A 17,277-nucleotide genomic window follows, 5' to 3' on the forward strand; every position below is an offset into this window, starting at 1 on the left:
AATGGATGCAAACAAAATGGAATGTTTCCACAAGTTTTTACGCCAGTTGCTTGCGACGTTGAGAGAAAGGAGAAATGGGTTTTATATATATATATATATATATATATATATATATATATATATATATATATATATATATTGTTTATTGTTATGTCAATTAGTTTTTAACTGATTTGCATGACAAATGCCATCACCCTCCACTTTGGACCACAGGCAGTGATTAGCTTTTTGTTTCACTGGCACTTCTGATCCAATACTGGGTGTCAGCATTTCTCTCTGTGTTGTTTTGAGTAGTTTGAACATGATAGACCACTTTTTGATACTTCGTTTACAAACAGCTAATCTAAAAACCTAGTTGAAGAAATACCGGATTGGTATGAGAAAAGTCTGTTGGCTCTGTGTTGTGTACTCAGCTGGTGGCAGGTGCTTTTGTCGTTTGTTGTTGACTTTGTCCATGGGTTACTAGGAGAATCCTCTAGTTACCAGACCCTTTCTTTTCATTCAGAGGCAAGAGGCATGTTCCAACCTGTTCAGTGAGTCTCCCTGATGACTGTGTGGTACACAGACAGTTCTGTTAACCGAATCAGCTCAATTCAGAATTCCTGGGGGGCCTGCATGTAATAAACCAAATTCTCCTGTCCTGAGCTCATGCCTGAATTTTATTCTAAATTTGATAAGTTATCACCATGTGCATATGGGTGATAACTAAAATCACTTGAGCACACAGTTTCTGTAGTCTGTGGGTAAAACAATCACAATAATTTAAGATCAGATCTGCACATACAAATGTTTTTAAATGAGGGCCGCTGGTTCTGGTTATCTCTGCTTGTTTCTTGCTCTTATGAAACTGCATTATATTTCCAAAAGGACTCTGTGCAGGCCAGTCAAGTTCTTCCACACCAAACTCACTCATCCGTGTCTTTATGGACCGTGCTTTGCGTACGGGTGCGCAGTCATGTTGGAACAGGAAAAGGAACGTCCCCAAACTGTTCCCACAAAGTTGGGAGTATGAAACTGTCCAAAATCTCTTGGTGCTGAAGCATTAAGAGTTCCTTTCACTGGAACTAAGGCGCTGAGCCCAACTCCTGAAAAACAACCCCACACAAGAATCCCCCCTCCACCAAACTTTACACTTAGCACAATGCAGTCAGCCAAGTACTGTCTCCTGGCAACCGCCGAACCCAGACTCATCCATCGGATTGCCAGACAGAGAAGCGAGATTCATCACGAATCATGAAGTTTGGAGGTCTGTAGTGATTGACTCTGCAGAAAGTTGGTGACCTCTGCTCGCTATGCGCCTCAGCAACCGCTGACCCTGCTCTGTCATTTTACGTGGCCGACCACTTTGTGGCTGAGTTGCTGTCGTTCCCAATCACTTCCACTTTGTTATAATACCACTGACCGTTGACTGTGGAATATTTAGTAGTGAGGAAATTTCACGACTGGACGGTACCACGCTGGAATTCACTGAGCTCCTGAGAGCGACCCATTCTTTCACTAATGTCTGTAGAAGCAGTCTGCAGGCCTAGGGGCTTGGGTTTATACACCTGTGGCCATGAAAGTGATTGGAACACCTGAATTCAATGATTTGGAGGGGTGAGTGAAAATATTTAGTAATATAGTGTATTTCTATCCATTTTAATGCTGCATTATTGCTAAGAGGTGTGGGAATGTATGAGAAGAGGAAAAAGCTTTTCAGTATTTCTGTTGGAAAGGCAGAAAGTATTTTTGTCAATAGAAGTAACCTTTTAAATATAGATTGAAGTCACAAAACTAGTTTCTGCTAACAACAAATTATGACGCCACCCCCTTGTGTTTTCAAGCTCTGTTCTCTGTGACCGTGTTGAAATATAGATGCACTGTTGAAGTACATTGGACCTAATAATGGAAACACCTAGGGATATGTTAATGTTGCATTCCTGATAAAGTGCACCAGGCTTTGCCTTCAGAACAGCTTCAGTCCTGCGTGGAATGCTGTTGTATAACTGTGTAATCTTGAACCGTATGTAGCTCTGCATTAAAGCCAGGTTAGATCAGGAGTCACAACCCAGATGTTCAGAAGAGACATTTTGTCGTTTCAACAAAAATCAAACCACCTTGGGATCCACAACGTTTAATGTCCAGTATGTCTCAGTGTGTGCTGATGTCCTAGTATAGGCTAAAAATATGAACGAAAACGCAGACTCACTTTGCTCTGCTTTAAGTTTTAGCTCAGCTATAGCCACTTTCCTCCCGTCTCCGCCAGAAAATGTTCCCTCAGAAGTAGAGCAGCTTATTGTAAAATGCCTCTCATCGTTTGGCTGTTTCATGAGGCTGAAGTCGCTTCTCATTCTCCAGCTTCTTGTTCGAATGTTTCCATTCCACCTTAAATTCAGTCACCTTAAAAAGACTGAGGCACCAAATATAAATGCGGCACCATTTAAGGTGAAACGGGGAAATTCGAAAGAGAATTGATCTTCGCAACTTTTTAGTGATTGACAGCAGATTTAACATTCCAGGAAACTAACTAACATGCTCATAAATGCGAAGTCCATTCGTCTCCAAATGTTCGTCTTAAATCTCGTTGCCTTTTTGTAGCGACTGGCTAAGCGAGACTTCATTGCTATGTGACCTGCAGGGCTTTCACGCTATGTTGCACAATTTGGAGTCGAGATTCAGTGTCCAGTCTCGAAGATATTTTACTGACACAGTGACCCCTGACTCTCTACAACGAGACCAAAATGAAGTTATAAAATCACTGAATTAAACGGGTAGGGCGGCTGTAACGTGCTGCGTGGACCTCCATTACCACTGGATCTTATGTCACTGTAAACAGCGCATTTTATCGCAGATTAATGGCAGCAGCGTCTCAAACAAGAGCAGTGAATGAGAGCCTTCTAGATCACTTCCATTTGATTTATTAATAAAATATATTAGAAGTAAATTGATTACAAATACTTTGCTTTAAAACTACTAAGTCCTCAGACAGTACGAAAAAAATCCTGTATAGAAAAAAAGATGCATCATTTTATAATCGCATCGCAGCCCTCTGAGTCGTAATCGAATCGAATCATGAAGTGCCTAAAGATTCCCACCCCTAGTTAACACACACCTTGGCTCTTTACAAACATAAAAAAATGAGAAATGATTTAGCCAATATAATTTTATTGTCATTTTTATGGCATGTGTCTTGCTGTCCTTATTAAGTATTAAAGTGGTTTATGAATACTGCTGTTATCATAAACAGCAGATCCTCATGTACAGTGTTTGTTGGAATTTGTTCATAGAGATGCTGAATTCTGTAGACATTCTTTAGGCTGTAATTTTGTTGTGTTTAGCAACTTTGCCCTTGATGACACATCTAGGCTTCAGTTTGAGGCCATTGTTCCTCCTTGCTAATGCAGTTTGTCCATAGTTGGCACATGGTCAGGATTTCGAAGGCTTTTTCCTTTGACACACTGAATATTTCTTTTCTTTCTGATGGATATGAAATGTGGATACCAACTGTACCAAGGGTTGTTTAAAAGTCAAGAACCACCAAATATTTATAAGAAGCTTAAAATTAGATTGATCTCATTCATTTGCATTACCAGTGTATCTATGCTGTATGTTATTGGTCCAATACATAATTAAACATTTTACAGAGGTTTAGTTGGTTTCTGACTTTGGACTCATCCTCCATTTGGTCCGTTTTGGATTTTTAGTTGCTTTATAAAGTTATATGTTAGAGTGCTGATTGACAGGCCTCTGGTACCTATTTTCATTTTTTTTTAACAGTTCATAGTTTTTCTAAGCATTCAGTTACAATGCAAAGCACCCGTTTGTAAACCTGTACTGTTTTTAAGCTGTTTTTTCTTGACTGTAAATCTCAAGGGGTGGGCTGTTTGAGTATATGTTCTTGTTATCATGATAAATTACACCGCAATTCACTTTTCTGAGTATATCATAGACATTAGAGTATATCATCAGTACAGAACAACCGAACAACTCTATGGATCTTGATTCAATCCAAAATGACTTACTTCTTCTTTTATTTTCTTTCAGTCTAGGTGCAGTGGTGTATTGATGGCGCCCCTGCCACTTTCCTTAATATCCTGGTTGGGTAAGTATTCCATCACCTTCTTATTGATTTTGCTCAACAGGCCTTCTGAAAATAACTTTTCTCAAGTACCCAGTCTGCTAAAGAAACGGTTCAGATAAATATAGTGAAACTGGATAAAGGTGCACTTGACAGTTTACTGGAATAACTTCCAGTAAAACAAAGATGAATACTTATGTAAGTACAACATACATATAAAAATACATTATCCATAAGTGCAGCTCTGAATGACAGGATAACCTATAGTGATGAATTTAAGGTGCATGAATTATTTCATTTATTACTAGTACAAATAAATGACTTGTTTTAGCAATGGTATTATTTCAAGGTTATTGTGTGCCTAAGATGACGTCTTATTTTATAAGACCCTCCCCTACACCACATAACTCCACCCCTACCTGTGTCTGCATGGCTCAGAAACATGGCGGGATTCAGTTACTGACTTGCAGCACTAGGTTCTAGTACTGCAGGGCAAAAACACAATGACAAGAATGACCAGCTTTATGTAACAAATGAAGTGGATAAATGTTTATAATTTTGTCATATAAAGTAATGTTTTGGATCGACCACCTTCATAGAAATGTGTGCAATACTAGTCAACTGTTTCAAACTCCTGTGCAGGTAACAGAGCCAAACCAGTGAGGCTAAAGTTGGCTCCTGTTTCAACCTTTCCATTCCACCTTAAATGCTGCTGCGTTTGTCTGATTACAGTTCATTACAAAGAAACACTGGACACTCTTGACCATTCTTGAGCAGCAAAACAATATGTACTGAATGGTAAGTGTTTATAAGCTTCACAATCCCCCCAAAACAAAAGAGACATGAGAGTTTGACACTCGCTCTGGCCAAACACCGCTGATATACAAAGAAGTATTTGGAGAGTACTTGAATAAGCACGATTTCACAAAAAGTCTTTCTGAATAAGTGAAATTTAATGGCGTGATATCATAATTTACTAAGTAGAATAAATCAGTACTCCACCAGGGGGCGCTGTAGCACTCTCTTGATGCTTATATCTCTAAGCTAGTTTCCCTGAAAACAAGCAAACTACCCTAAGACAAATTAGCCTCTATCCATGGTGTACACTGTTTTTAACATCTTGCAAAATTGATGTTTCAGCTATGAAAAGAAATACACTCAATGTGCTCCACAGAGATGCATACTGAGTCATTCTGTATTCTATATTATACATTATTGAGTATATTGATATTATCTCAGGCAACGTTAGCATAATGCCATGCCTTTACCATCTATATCTAAATAACAAAGCAAGGCAGTATCTTTAATAAACATACCTCATATCTAAAAAATGAAGTCATGAAAATGCTTGGCCATGCTGTCAAAATCTAAATGAACCTGATGCTGGGCACCGCCTGATTCCGTGGACGTGCTTTGTACTGATAGGCAGGAATGGGAGGTGAATTCAAAGAGTTAAAAAAAGCCATTCCAGTGTTGTTGTTTTTCACCTGTTTACTGCTTAAGGTTTGCGAACCTTCACTTTTGACTCATGCGCCTTTAGGCTGCATAAGCAAGCATAGCAGTTTTCCAGAATGGAAAACTGTGAACTAAATAATAGCGACTAGGCTGCCAGCATCACAACAGTAGAATGCAAAGGTTTGTGCGCCCCTGGTGAAATTGTGTTTTGTTGATCTTCTAAGTACACATCAGTGAACACATCCTCTATAGAGAACACACTTCTACATATTGCAATGCACAACACACTGGGCATAAAAAAAATCATAAAATGTGGCCTGTGCAAAAGTTACTGCACCTTCTATGCTTTATTTTTTCTGATTTTTCAAAGCACAGCAAATAAATAGAAAATTTGCCTGAAAATGTATTTAAGTTTGTTACCTGTAGAGGTTATTTTCATTAACAAGATGAACAAAACGTGCAATTCCTCTCCCACCAGAGAGGTCTCCAAATCCCCCAAACCTACATAGTGCAGCTTTAAATTTAGTGTGAACCAAAAACCCCCATGTATTCTCTTTCTGTCCTTTGTGATATTTTGTGTTTGGGATCAGGGATGGTCTCTGAGCCAGCTAAATATTTTCTCCCAATGATAGCTGGGGGTGAAAGAGGAGCTGAAACATGATATTAATAGTTGCACGGTGACGGAATCGAAAAACTGAAGACGTTGTAGAGGTGGGGCAAATGTCATGATTCTTTGATGGAAGGTTATGGAACAAAAAATAAAAACAAATAAATGTTTTTTAAACTATATGCTAAACAGAATCAGGAATGTGAACTAAGTAAGTAAAAAAGGTCCATTTTGATATCAGGTGCACTTTGATGCACAAGTGTTGGCACTTCATATTAAAGAAGGTTTAAGAGCATCCTGACAGAAGATAAAGTGCTCTCAGCTGTAATTATGCTGTATGAAGTGTTCTCAGATCCTTTTCCTAACTACACAGCAGCTGATAAATATGATGTTTTGTAAACAGTCTGCCCATAAACATTAAGAACTGGGATCTGTTTGCTCTTAAAACTATGCATTATTCTTGCTGCATGGCATATTCCTGTCAAGGAAGTTATTACATTACATTAACTTCAAATGAAAATTAGCGTAAATCAAGCTAGAACTCTCAGTGTTGAGACAAAAAACACAACAGTATGGTACTTTTACTTTGATAGTAGTTTATGTATCACCTGTATTAGATTCCACCATCAGTTGTTAAGCATTAATGCCAAGATTTAACATGGAACTTAACATGGAAGAAAAAGTCCCATTACATAGAATAAATGAAGTTTTTCCAAATCAAAGCAGTGCCAAATAACGAAGTCTACTTCTGCTCTCATTTTTCGGTTCCCTCTGCCACTGACAGGTCACCTCATCTGTTATATTTTAATATTCTATTCTTCCTACTGCAAATCTCTTCTGCCTGCTTAATGCTGATTTAACTGCCTTATCTGTCAGCTCTTTCTCTTCTGTCCTCACATGAGCTGGAATCCTAATAAAACGCCCCCAGCACCATAATGTTTCAACCCTTTTCAACCCTACAGCTATTAATTCCCCTATAGAGACTTTACAGGTCTAGCTTTGACCTTCCCTCAGTGCCATCAGCAGAGTAGCTGAATATGAACACAAAACAGCCTTATCAGGTTCCTCACAGTGTGTTTCAGACTTACACAGCTGTTACTGGAATTAGTTACTTATGTGGTTTTTTTTTTCTCATGGTGTTTCCATTATTTTGTTCACAATGTGTATGTGTGGTTGTTTGTGTATTAGGCTGCTCACTGAATGAAAAATGGAAACGAAGACGCAGCAGATCCTCAGTCGCCTCCAGCTGTCCAGGCTGTTGCATCTGAAGTAGCCCACTTTGTTTTCAAGGCAGCATATATAATGGAACTGCCAACCTTTTTTGAGGTTCGAGGTAGCCATAGCCCAGCATGGATACCAGAAGGATGGTGCCTGGCCGAGGAGCCGGCCAACCTTGTCTGCACAACAAGCCATGGAATAGCTACTGGTACTGGTACTGATACCGTGAATGACTGTAAAGTCATTAAGAATCAAAATGGCAAAACAAGTGGTATTTATTTTAAACCACTCCAATAGTGCCATTTTTCTTCTTGACAAAGACTTTGAAAAGGAGGCTGAGGTGTTTTACATCATTATTTCTATGCAGACTTTTGCAGGATATGCAATCAAAATGCCTTTGTACACTTCTGAGCTGATAACTCCATCAATGGACTCAAGCTCACCAACACCATGGTAAGAAGAGCCCCAGACTTTGACGTTTCTACTAGTAGTGGTCGGTTCAAAAGTCTTCCCCAAGTAACAGTTTTGACAGAACCATTGTACCAATATGCCAGAAATAAGTGCAGATAATGCAACATACAAACAGTGCAAACCATGCTACCATTAGTCCTTTAGCTACATGGCTGAGTCATGAATCACATTTCAAATGAAAATGAAAATGCAGCAGATCCTCATTCTCCTCCAGCTTTGCAGTTGTGTGGTCTTTTGCACCTGAAGTAGGCCCTTTTGTTTTTGAGGCAGCATACATAATGGACCTGACAACCTTTTGAAATTAGAGGTAGAATTAGCCTAACGTGGATATCAGAATGATGAGGCCTGGCTGAGGAGCCGCTCGGCCTTGTCTGTGCAACAAGCTGTGGAACAGCTGGTGCTGATAGCAGTAATATCTACAATATTTTTCAAACTCTGTCAGTATCAGACAGTCGGAGACACATATAGAAGAGTATCTGAGTATATACACACCTACGAGACAAATGACTAGAGAAATTTGATAAAGCTGAAGTTGGTTTCTTATTTGAATTTCCTGTTCCACCCTAAATTATACAGTAGTTCCCTTCTAGCACCTATACGAATGCCCGACTGTTGCTCTGTTTAAGGTGGAATGGAAAATTTGAGTTTTGTAGAAATTTAGACGTGACTCAATAATTAGAATCATTGTTGCCAGAAAGCAGTGTTGACATAAGTTTATTTATATATTGCTTGGTTTTGTTAAATATTTCAGATTTATTTTGGTTGTTTAAAATGGTTCTATTTAAAAAGTGAAGAGGCATCCCAGAATAATAAGCCACTAATTATCTACAAAAATGTGTAACTCTCAGGAAGAGAAATTATACTGTGATAGAAATTTTTGGCCATACCACCTACTACTAGTTTCTGCCTATGTGCTTTACAGTACTAGTTTATCGACTGTTAAATCGTTAACGCGTCAGAATAATTTTGGGGCCAGTGGATATGGTTTGACTGATAAAATTGGCCCATATTGATAGTCTATCCATTAGTGTGATGTGTAAAGTGGGGTTGAATTTCCCGACCATAAAGATCTGCTGCTTCTCCTCTTTGCAAAAGAGTCACAAGCAGATTCCTCACAGTTCAGGTGCAAATATTTTTTGCAGAATATGCTTATGGCAAAACACTGGCACCATAAATGAGAGGGGAGACAACAGGAGATATTTTTCTCCTCTGTCTGGTATGAATGGGCTTCTAAATGCATGTTCACCTCTGCGTTGAGGCATGCCTTATTCCTGCGTAAATAAATAATGCTGCATAACATAAGGCATTTTCACTGATCTCAATTACAAGTGAGAATTTGTTTTATAGGAGGTTCATTAGATTACATGAAAAATGTAAGTCCAAATGTTAGAGCTCAGTCTGAGTCTGTAGAAATGGCCACAAAGTGCCAAGCAGATGTCTTATAGTCTATTTGTGTCCACATGCATACTGGAGTCCTACAATAAATTAAAGAGTACATAGATAGATGAGTTGCACTGATTTCTGACATGCTGATGCTTGCCTTCATTTATATTTCAGGAATGAGAGTGTGCCAATTAACTAGCTGTCTGGAGCAACAGCAGGAAACTTATTTGTTTGGTGTTAACAGCACTGAGTTTAGCGAGAGCTCCAGAAGAAGCTAAATAAAGCCCTCAAAACAGCAAGAAGGTGCTTATCTAATATGAATTTTCAGTATAGATTAAGGTATGGCTGGAGTTACAATGCACATTTGCTCAATACTAACAGTAGTTTAAATAAAATAGTATCACTGAAGTTCACATCAGGTTAGGATACTTTTTGTATGAGTTATAAAATGAAACAAGCTTAATACCAACACGGAGGAAAAACAATGACACCAAGCTCTGTGTTTCACCAACCACATAGCCATATTTTTACATAAACATCACTTTGTTCTCCTCTTTACATAATAATTTCCAGCCTTCTGAGTTCGGTGTTCTTTAAATAGTATAATTTTTGATGGTAGCTTTTTAAAATTGCTGCTCTGGAACAGTAATGTGCAGTCCAGTGGCGCTGTTGATGTGCCTGACTGAGCCCAGTGCAGCATCTGGGTGTGTAAATCTATGGTTTACTCCCCCTCTAATAAAAGTGTGGGTGCACATGTTTCACTTGCTCCATTGCTCTGGTTCCTAGTGGTTAGAAGAATACAATTAGAACACAGGTTTGGTTTCTGCCCTCTCGCCTAACTTCAGTCATTGCATGAATTTGTTAAATTCCATCAGCAGCACCTGATCTAATTTAATGACTGATTATTAGTTAAACTAGAGTTAAGCGTAAATACTGGACTTCCTCAAGGAGAGCTGAAGTTGGTTCAGCTAACACACACATCAGATCACAATGTATTGTTTGTTTGTATATATTCCAATGTTGTGTTCTAATGATCGTGATTTTGAACAAATAAGTGCCTTCTGTGCAGATAATTAGTTTTACAGATTTCTCTCAGATGCCTAAGGCCTTTGCACAGCACAATTTAGTTGACGTTAAGTTTGCGTTGTGCAGGTGCAGTCCTCCTGTACTTTAGACAGTAGGCTAAATTCTGTGTTTTGCTGAAATCCAACATTATTTTCTGTCATGTTTCTATACTGAAGCTACTTTCACGCTCCCTTATTTTCTCCACAATCCGTTAACAGCTCTGCAGGTTAGGGACGAAAGCCAATTACAATTCTTGGCCTGCAACTGTTGCCCTGGCTTTCATTTTCATGTGATAAAAGTTTTCACGTACATAGCTTTTATGCACATGATTGGCAATCTATCAAACAATGTCTATCAACAATATTACATATTCTTTAGAGAAAAATGTATAGTTTTAATCGCGATGTAAACTTTATGGTTCATTGTAATTGATCAGTCTGTCTGTCTGTCTTTCAGTATGTCTGTATATGTATGTATGTATGTGTCTATCTACCCATCTATCTATCTATCTATTCATGTCAGCTAATGTAAGTATAAATAATGGAACAATTGTTGGACACTTTAAAATGATTATTATTTGAAAGCCTCTTTTTGTGCTCGAGTAAAGGTTTAATGTATCTTTGTTCTCACCAGTCAAAACAACTGAAATGATTTTCAAAATGACATCTGAACATTTTGAACTATAGTTTGAGTAAACAGGTGTGTTTTGTGTTTTGGACCATATGACAATAATCCCAAAACTTCTTTGGTCATTATATTAATCATTATACTTGCATGTTAATATATTTAGTACAATAACAACAAATAGGGCATGATACCAACAGTGTTTTAAGGGTTGTGGAATAGCCTGAGGTACAGTGTTAGATTATGTATGAGTGTTGTGTCTGTAAAACCCCAGAAGAACACACACTGCATTTTTTAATTGTAAGATAATGTTAATGTGCCCTTTCTGTTCATTCTGTAATAAATAATGCTGTTTTTCCTGTGGATATGATGTACCTGTTGGTCGAGATGAGACTTCTGTGGTAGCACATTATCAGACAGTAATAAAGCGTTTTGCTGAAGGGAGAATATCTGATAGGTAATTTGGGAACATAATTACAGTGTTGCTGATGTCTTTAAATATGAAAGTTTACAGAACCAAAAGTTAATATAACACTATAAGCACTTGATTTTAAGTGGCAGATTAAAGGAATAAAAGTCAGTAGGCCACAACCTACTGCATTATATGTCCAGAAGTTTGTAGAAACCTGCTCCCTCAACATTTCTTCTGAAATCAAGGGTATTGATAGGGAGTTTGTACCCCTTATCTGCAGTAACAGCCTCTACTCTGAAGGCTTTACACGAGATGTTGGAACTTTGCTGTGATTTGATTGCTGCAAGGTCAGGTATTGATGTCGTATGAGCAGTTCCTAAGAGCCTTGCACTGTGTGCATTAAAATCTCTCCCTCTGTGAGTTTGCCCCCTACAGGTCAAGCTAAATATAGAGTAAGTCTGACCGTTGAGGTGTGGCTGAAATTGTGCCACACTTGCAAATTTCAGCCTTTTATTTTCTTTCTCTTATTTTCATCTGGACTTCTTTCCTTCTTCCTTTTCCCATCTGGCTTTCATTTTCATGTGATAAAGGTTTTCATATAAACAGGTTTCATGCACATGGTCTACAATCTATCAATGTCTATTAACAGTATTGCATATTCTTCAGAGAAACATCCATCCATCCATCCATCCATCCATCCATCCATCCATCCGTCTGTCTATCGAGTCAAATCTATGCTTTTTTTAATGCTGGAGGCCTTTGAACCCCTCTATTCCAGGCTATACCAGAGTTTCCTGTTCTATTAGCAGTGCTTTTCTATGGAGATTATACAGCAGTGGGTGCACCTTAAAGTAGCTGAATTCAGTCAGTAGGAGGACTGTCTGGCACTGATACAGATTTCACAATATGATACGTATTGCTAGATTTTTGCTTATATATTTCTTATCTGTTTGTATTATTCTCACCCAAAAAGAGAACAGAGATTATTGAAAGGATAACAGGCCCAAGTAATTTTCTTGGAAGGCATAAAATAAATAAAAACAGTGTAAACAGAAGTAAATGGTATGTGACGTGTGTGTGACAAAAAATGTGTTTGTATATAAAATGTGACTCTGACCTTCTGAAATGGGTAAGAGGGGATGTCTAATATAGCTTAATCACTTTCAGAACTCTACAACTGAGTAGAGGTGCAATTATATGCATAAAGTTATTAACATCCCAGTGGAGTTATTTGTTTCGCTTATTCACAATCGGCACTTAGAGGCTGCTTGAATCCAGTGGTGAGAATTTCCTCTTCGCTCCAAAAACTCAAAAAATATTTGGGTGATATCTTCACAGTGCATTAGCATAGTCGAGGTATTAGCACTGATATTTGATAGTCGTACAATGTCAGCATACTAGCCCCATTCAATCTGCCGCTCTGCCCATCATTATTGTACTCAACTGGGAAGCTGAAGTGGTCCCAAACACTTCCCAAAAGTGTTCCCAAGTAGATGAATGCAAGGATAAACTTCCCTTGTTCCAGCTCAAGTTTGCTCTCTCTGCCCAGCATTTCAAACAGTTTGACTGATCAAGCATTGAAATTGTAGGCAAAGCTGAAGTTAGCTTCTAATTCACCAGCATCTTATTGTGCGCCAATGTGTAACTGCTGCACCGTTTAAGGTGGAATGGAAAATTTGAAAAGAAGTTGGTGAACAAGAAGCTTATTTACTAACCAAACCAGTGTTTCCAGCTCTGAGAGCTAAGTTGATGGTTATTCCGTTTAGGAATATTATGAACTGTGTAGAGTTAAATAAAACCCTTTTCCATTATCGCACACTTTACAGCATGAAATTGAACTGTTAGATTCTCAGCACGTCATTTATTTCTAATAAAATTTTCCTTTTTGTTCTTTCAGATTTCAAGAAGGTTCAGCTGGTCTAAAACTTCCACTCCTTCATTTGCAGTAGGTACAGAATATATAAATACATCAGACTGTTCTGCTTCTTACTTAATAGAAACAGCCACTTGTCTGTCATAGAAGCGCATTTACTTTGTTTTATTCCTTGAGTTTATGTCTTTAGTCGAGTAAGTTGTTTTCTTTTCCCTCAGTAGTTCATTATAAGAGCACTTACCTTCAGCCATGTGGTCACATTCACATGTCTTCTGCTTAAAACCAGATGACAAAGAAAATAAAACCAAATACATCAAAACAATCTTGGCGTGGAGCCATTTTGCATCACTCAGTATTTGGGCTGTGCTTCGCAGACATTTCTGAAATGTGGTTGTGAGGAACAGATGTCTTCCCAGCTTGCTATATGCAAATGAGGGAAAGTAAATGTCTGCAGTGAGAGCTTCTCCATTCTCAGTAACAAGAGGAGATGTTTGGTTTTTTTTCCCACTGCTGACCTACAGTAGCCCTCGACATAGTTCAGTAGCCTGGAAGTATGTGCAAATGCCAGACCTGTAGTCATGCATAAATAACTGTTAAAGGACATGGTATATTAGTTCTTTAAACATATGTTTATCAGTTTGACTTCAGCCTGTAGTTGTGGTGTCAGAAGAGACAGTATGACAGTAGGAGCAGATAGAACTCTGAGAACTTGGGCTGGAGTTCTGTGAGGCTTCTGCTTTCAGCTAGAAGGCCGGACAGTCCCTTGATGAATGGAGGCAGAATTGAGGGTGGGATGATGGTGGGGTGTGAAAACTTCATCATGAGAAACAGAAGGTGCAGATGGAGATTTATAGGATGTTAGATTTGAAGGAGGAGCTTCAGGCCAATCTCCTTTACTATTTTTATCTCTGTGTAATATTCCTGTACTGTCTAATACTAACCTATAATACCTTGGTAGGAATCCTGTAGAAATCCCTGTAGTATTATTATTAGGGGTGTAATGATACATGATTCTATTCATGATACCAGGTTCCCAATTCAGTATATTCACAATATTTTGCATAAAATTCAAATGAAGAAAAATACTATAATCATTCATTCAAGCACCGTTGGTCAGACTGTGCAAATGAGCAAATAACCAGTGCATAATTTAAATACAAACAAATTATGGCACACCAAACTTAATTGGCATGAAAAAAATATATCCTGCTTTAAGAGCCTCAGGGCAAACAAACCAGTCACAAAGTTAGCCTAGTTATTTGTAGTAGCCTTAAGTGATATTTAACCTAATGTTAAGAGCTAACATTAGCAATGTGAGTACATAAGTGGAACACTATTCAACAGATATGCTTGATAATGCCGGGCAGGCATGAAAAACATTCAAAACGTCTTCAGATGTAACTAGGCTAATCAGTGGCCTATTAAAGACTATAGGCTGTGCAGCACATTGTAATACAGACAATAAAACAGATTCAAGTAGAACATGGCTTTGGTCATCTTTTCATACTACCGTAGCAATATCATCTGACAATTTTTAGAGCAGCTGGACAGATTATTTTCTACATCCACCCTGCAGATTGTTGTTGTACCATTAAAGGCTCTGTTTCAATCACCCTTTTTGGCTGTAAGCAACATTCTGAAGCATGTAAACAACACAGTGATAGCTAGCCAGGCTAAAGCACGACCTCTGCATGGCGAGATTAAGTAAGTAAGTAAGTAAGTGATACTGTTTTTGATCCCACAACCGGGGAAATTCCATCTCCGCATTTAACCCATCCATGCAAGTGAAACACCACACACACACTAGGGGGCAGTGAGCACACTTGCCCGGAGCGGTGGGCAGCCCTATCCACGGCGCCCGGGGAGCAGTTGGGGGTTAGGTGTCTTGCTCAAGGACACCTCAGTCATGGACTGTCGGACTGACTGCGCTGGGGATTGAACCGGCAACCTTCTGGTCACAGGGCCAGATCCCTAACCTCCAGCCCACGACTGCCCCTCACATAACTCACATAACTAAGAACCCCAGAGTAAACAATAAGAAAGTCAAAGTCAAAAATATATTAGACCTATTTGACACAATCTCTTTTCACTAATCATATTTGATGCATTTTTATGTATTTTATTGTATTTGCATTTTCCTGAAATTTGGGAGTGCTGCAGCCCCTTCAGCATCCCTACCTCCTGCATTCCTGTTGGAAAGCTTGTCTGCTTTGGTTGCTGTAGGATCATATTAAAATAATTTTGTTTGCAGTCTTGTGAACAACTGTCTGTGAGGTTTTCTGCCAAATTAGACAGTCTACCCAGTATTACCCAGTGAGACTGATTATGCCAGGGTTACCTTTAACTCCTAATCCTGGTCCTGGCGACCCAACACTGGGTCTGTTTACACCGTGCATTAACGTGTTTTTCAGTGATTGGATCATGTTTGGATTTTCACTCGGCCTCATGAAAAGCCAGGTATAAACACCCCAAGATGCATTTTGAGTGGATTATGATAATTTAAACCATATCTAGAGGTGGTCAGAGACGGATCTTGACCACATTAAGCTCATGCATGCATGGAATGTGTTTTTGTTATCCTTGTACAATTACATGAGCAGAAATGCGTCTACTGAGCGCTGACTAGCAAGTGAAAGAATAAACATTGAAGGAAAAGTCGGAGGGTATATGAGGTTGAAGTTAGCCGAAAACCAAAAAGTGCAAATGGAATCTGGTCAAAGGTTATCCATATGATCTGGAGATGAAACACACATTAATACAAGTTGTAAAGAGGCTCACTATGCACATTTTTTTGTGCTTTGTGTCAGTGAGCTCACCTGATTCAACTCATTAAGCATCTCATTTGCTGTGTCAGGTATGTAGAGTAGGGAAAACAGAAAAATGTGAAGGCACAGGGTCTTGAGGATAGGATTGGGAAGACCCCGATTATGCTATACTGTACACATCCTGAGTTGTTTCTCCAGCAGAGGGCGCTCTCTCACTGTGATTGTGTGCTTTCCAGGCAGCAGCAGTCTGTAATACTCTCCATTATGATTCACCCTGAATAGACAAAATAGTCTCCTCCTCTGCACCTCCACTAAGACCTTATGGACAGAACTGAGGACTGAAATGTCACAGCACCTGAGCAATTAGGACTCCTCATCTTTATTGTTGGCTGAGTTGTTGTATATTGAAACAAAGAGAGGAAAATAAAGGCCAGTCGATGGTCATTAAACGGTACGCCGTTTGACCACCTGGTCCTTTATTTTTTCATCCTTTTTCACCCAGTGCTTGCAAAAGTGTTTTGGGTCGAAAGCAGCCAATCTGATTAGCATTAAAATGAAATTCATGTTGTTACCGACGGCTCTGCTGGCAGATGAAAGCCAATTAAATGAAGAGGTTTTATTTCATTGGATCATTAAGCCTTAGGTGCATCTCTCTGCAGAAAAGCAAACAAAGATACTGAACCTTTGTTTGTACTCCTCTCTGATTGGGCTGAAACGCTTCAAAGGGAATAAATAATCATCAATGTTGTTTGTGTTTGGAGCAGCGTATGTGTGCATGTCTGCACACAAAACAACAAGCCGATAGGCTCCCTTTTCCTCGCCATATTGGAGGGAAAAAGAACACCTGTTGCTGGAAATCCCATCATGTCCGAAAGTGTTGTGCATGTGATGTGTGAAAACCCCACGGTGAACTCGCTTCAGATGAAAAGTGAATGAGGTTCAGACCTGAATTCCCCCCCTTTCGTGCAATGTATTCCCTCCAGAAACACAAGACATGGCAGGTGTAATCCAAGCATTGGATATGCTAGTACTGTTCCAGACATCTACAGCTGTGGTTGACCACTGTGATTTTGTAAATATGGTGCGTACAGTGATAGAGTTAACCATTCCAGAGACACAAGCAGTGACTAATTTAATACACTAAGTAGCATCTTATAGCCTCTTAATCTCCTTGGAACCTAGCTACATTCAAAAGGTGGGTGTCGTAACTGTCGTAACTAGGCTGTAACTGTCTTCTTTCCAGTCAAATAGATGGGTAAAGTAGTTTTAAACCCTTGTGATAAAAGAAGCTGAACTCAAAAGTTGACACATATTTCCACAAATCCGGGCTGTAAGCTATAAACAGAT

This window comes from Pygocentrus nattereri, chromosome 1 (genome assembly GCF_015220715.1).
Source record: "Pygocentrus nattereri isolate fPygNat1 chromosome 1, fPygNat1.pri, whole genome shotgun sequence".
Taxonomy (NCBI): domain Eukaryota; kingdom Metazoa; phylum Chordata; class Actinopteri; order Characiformes; family Serrasalmidae; genus Pygocentrus; species Pygocentrus nattereri.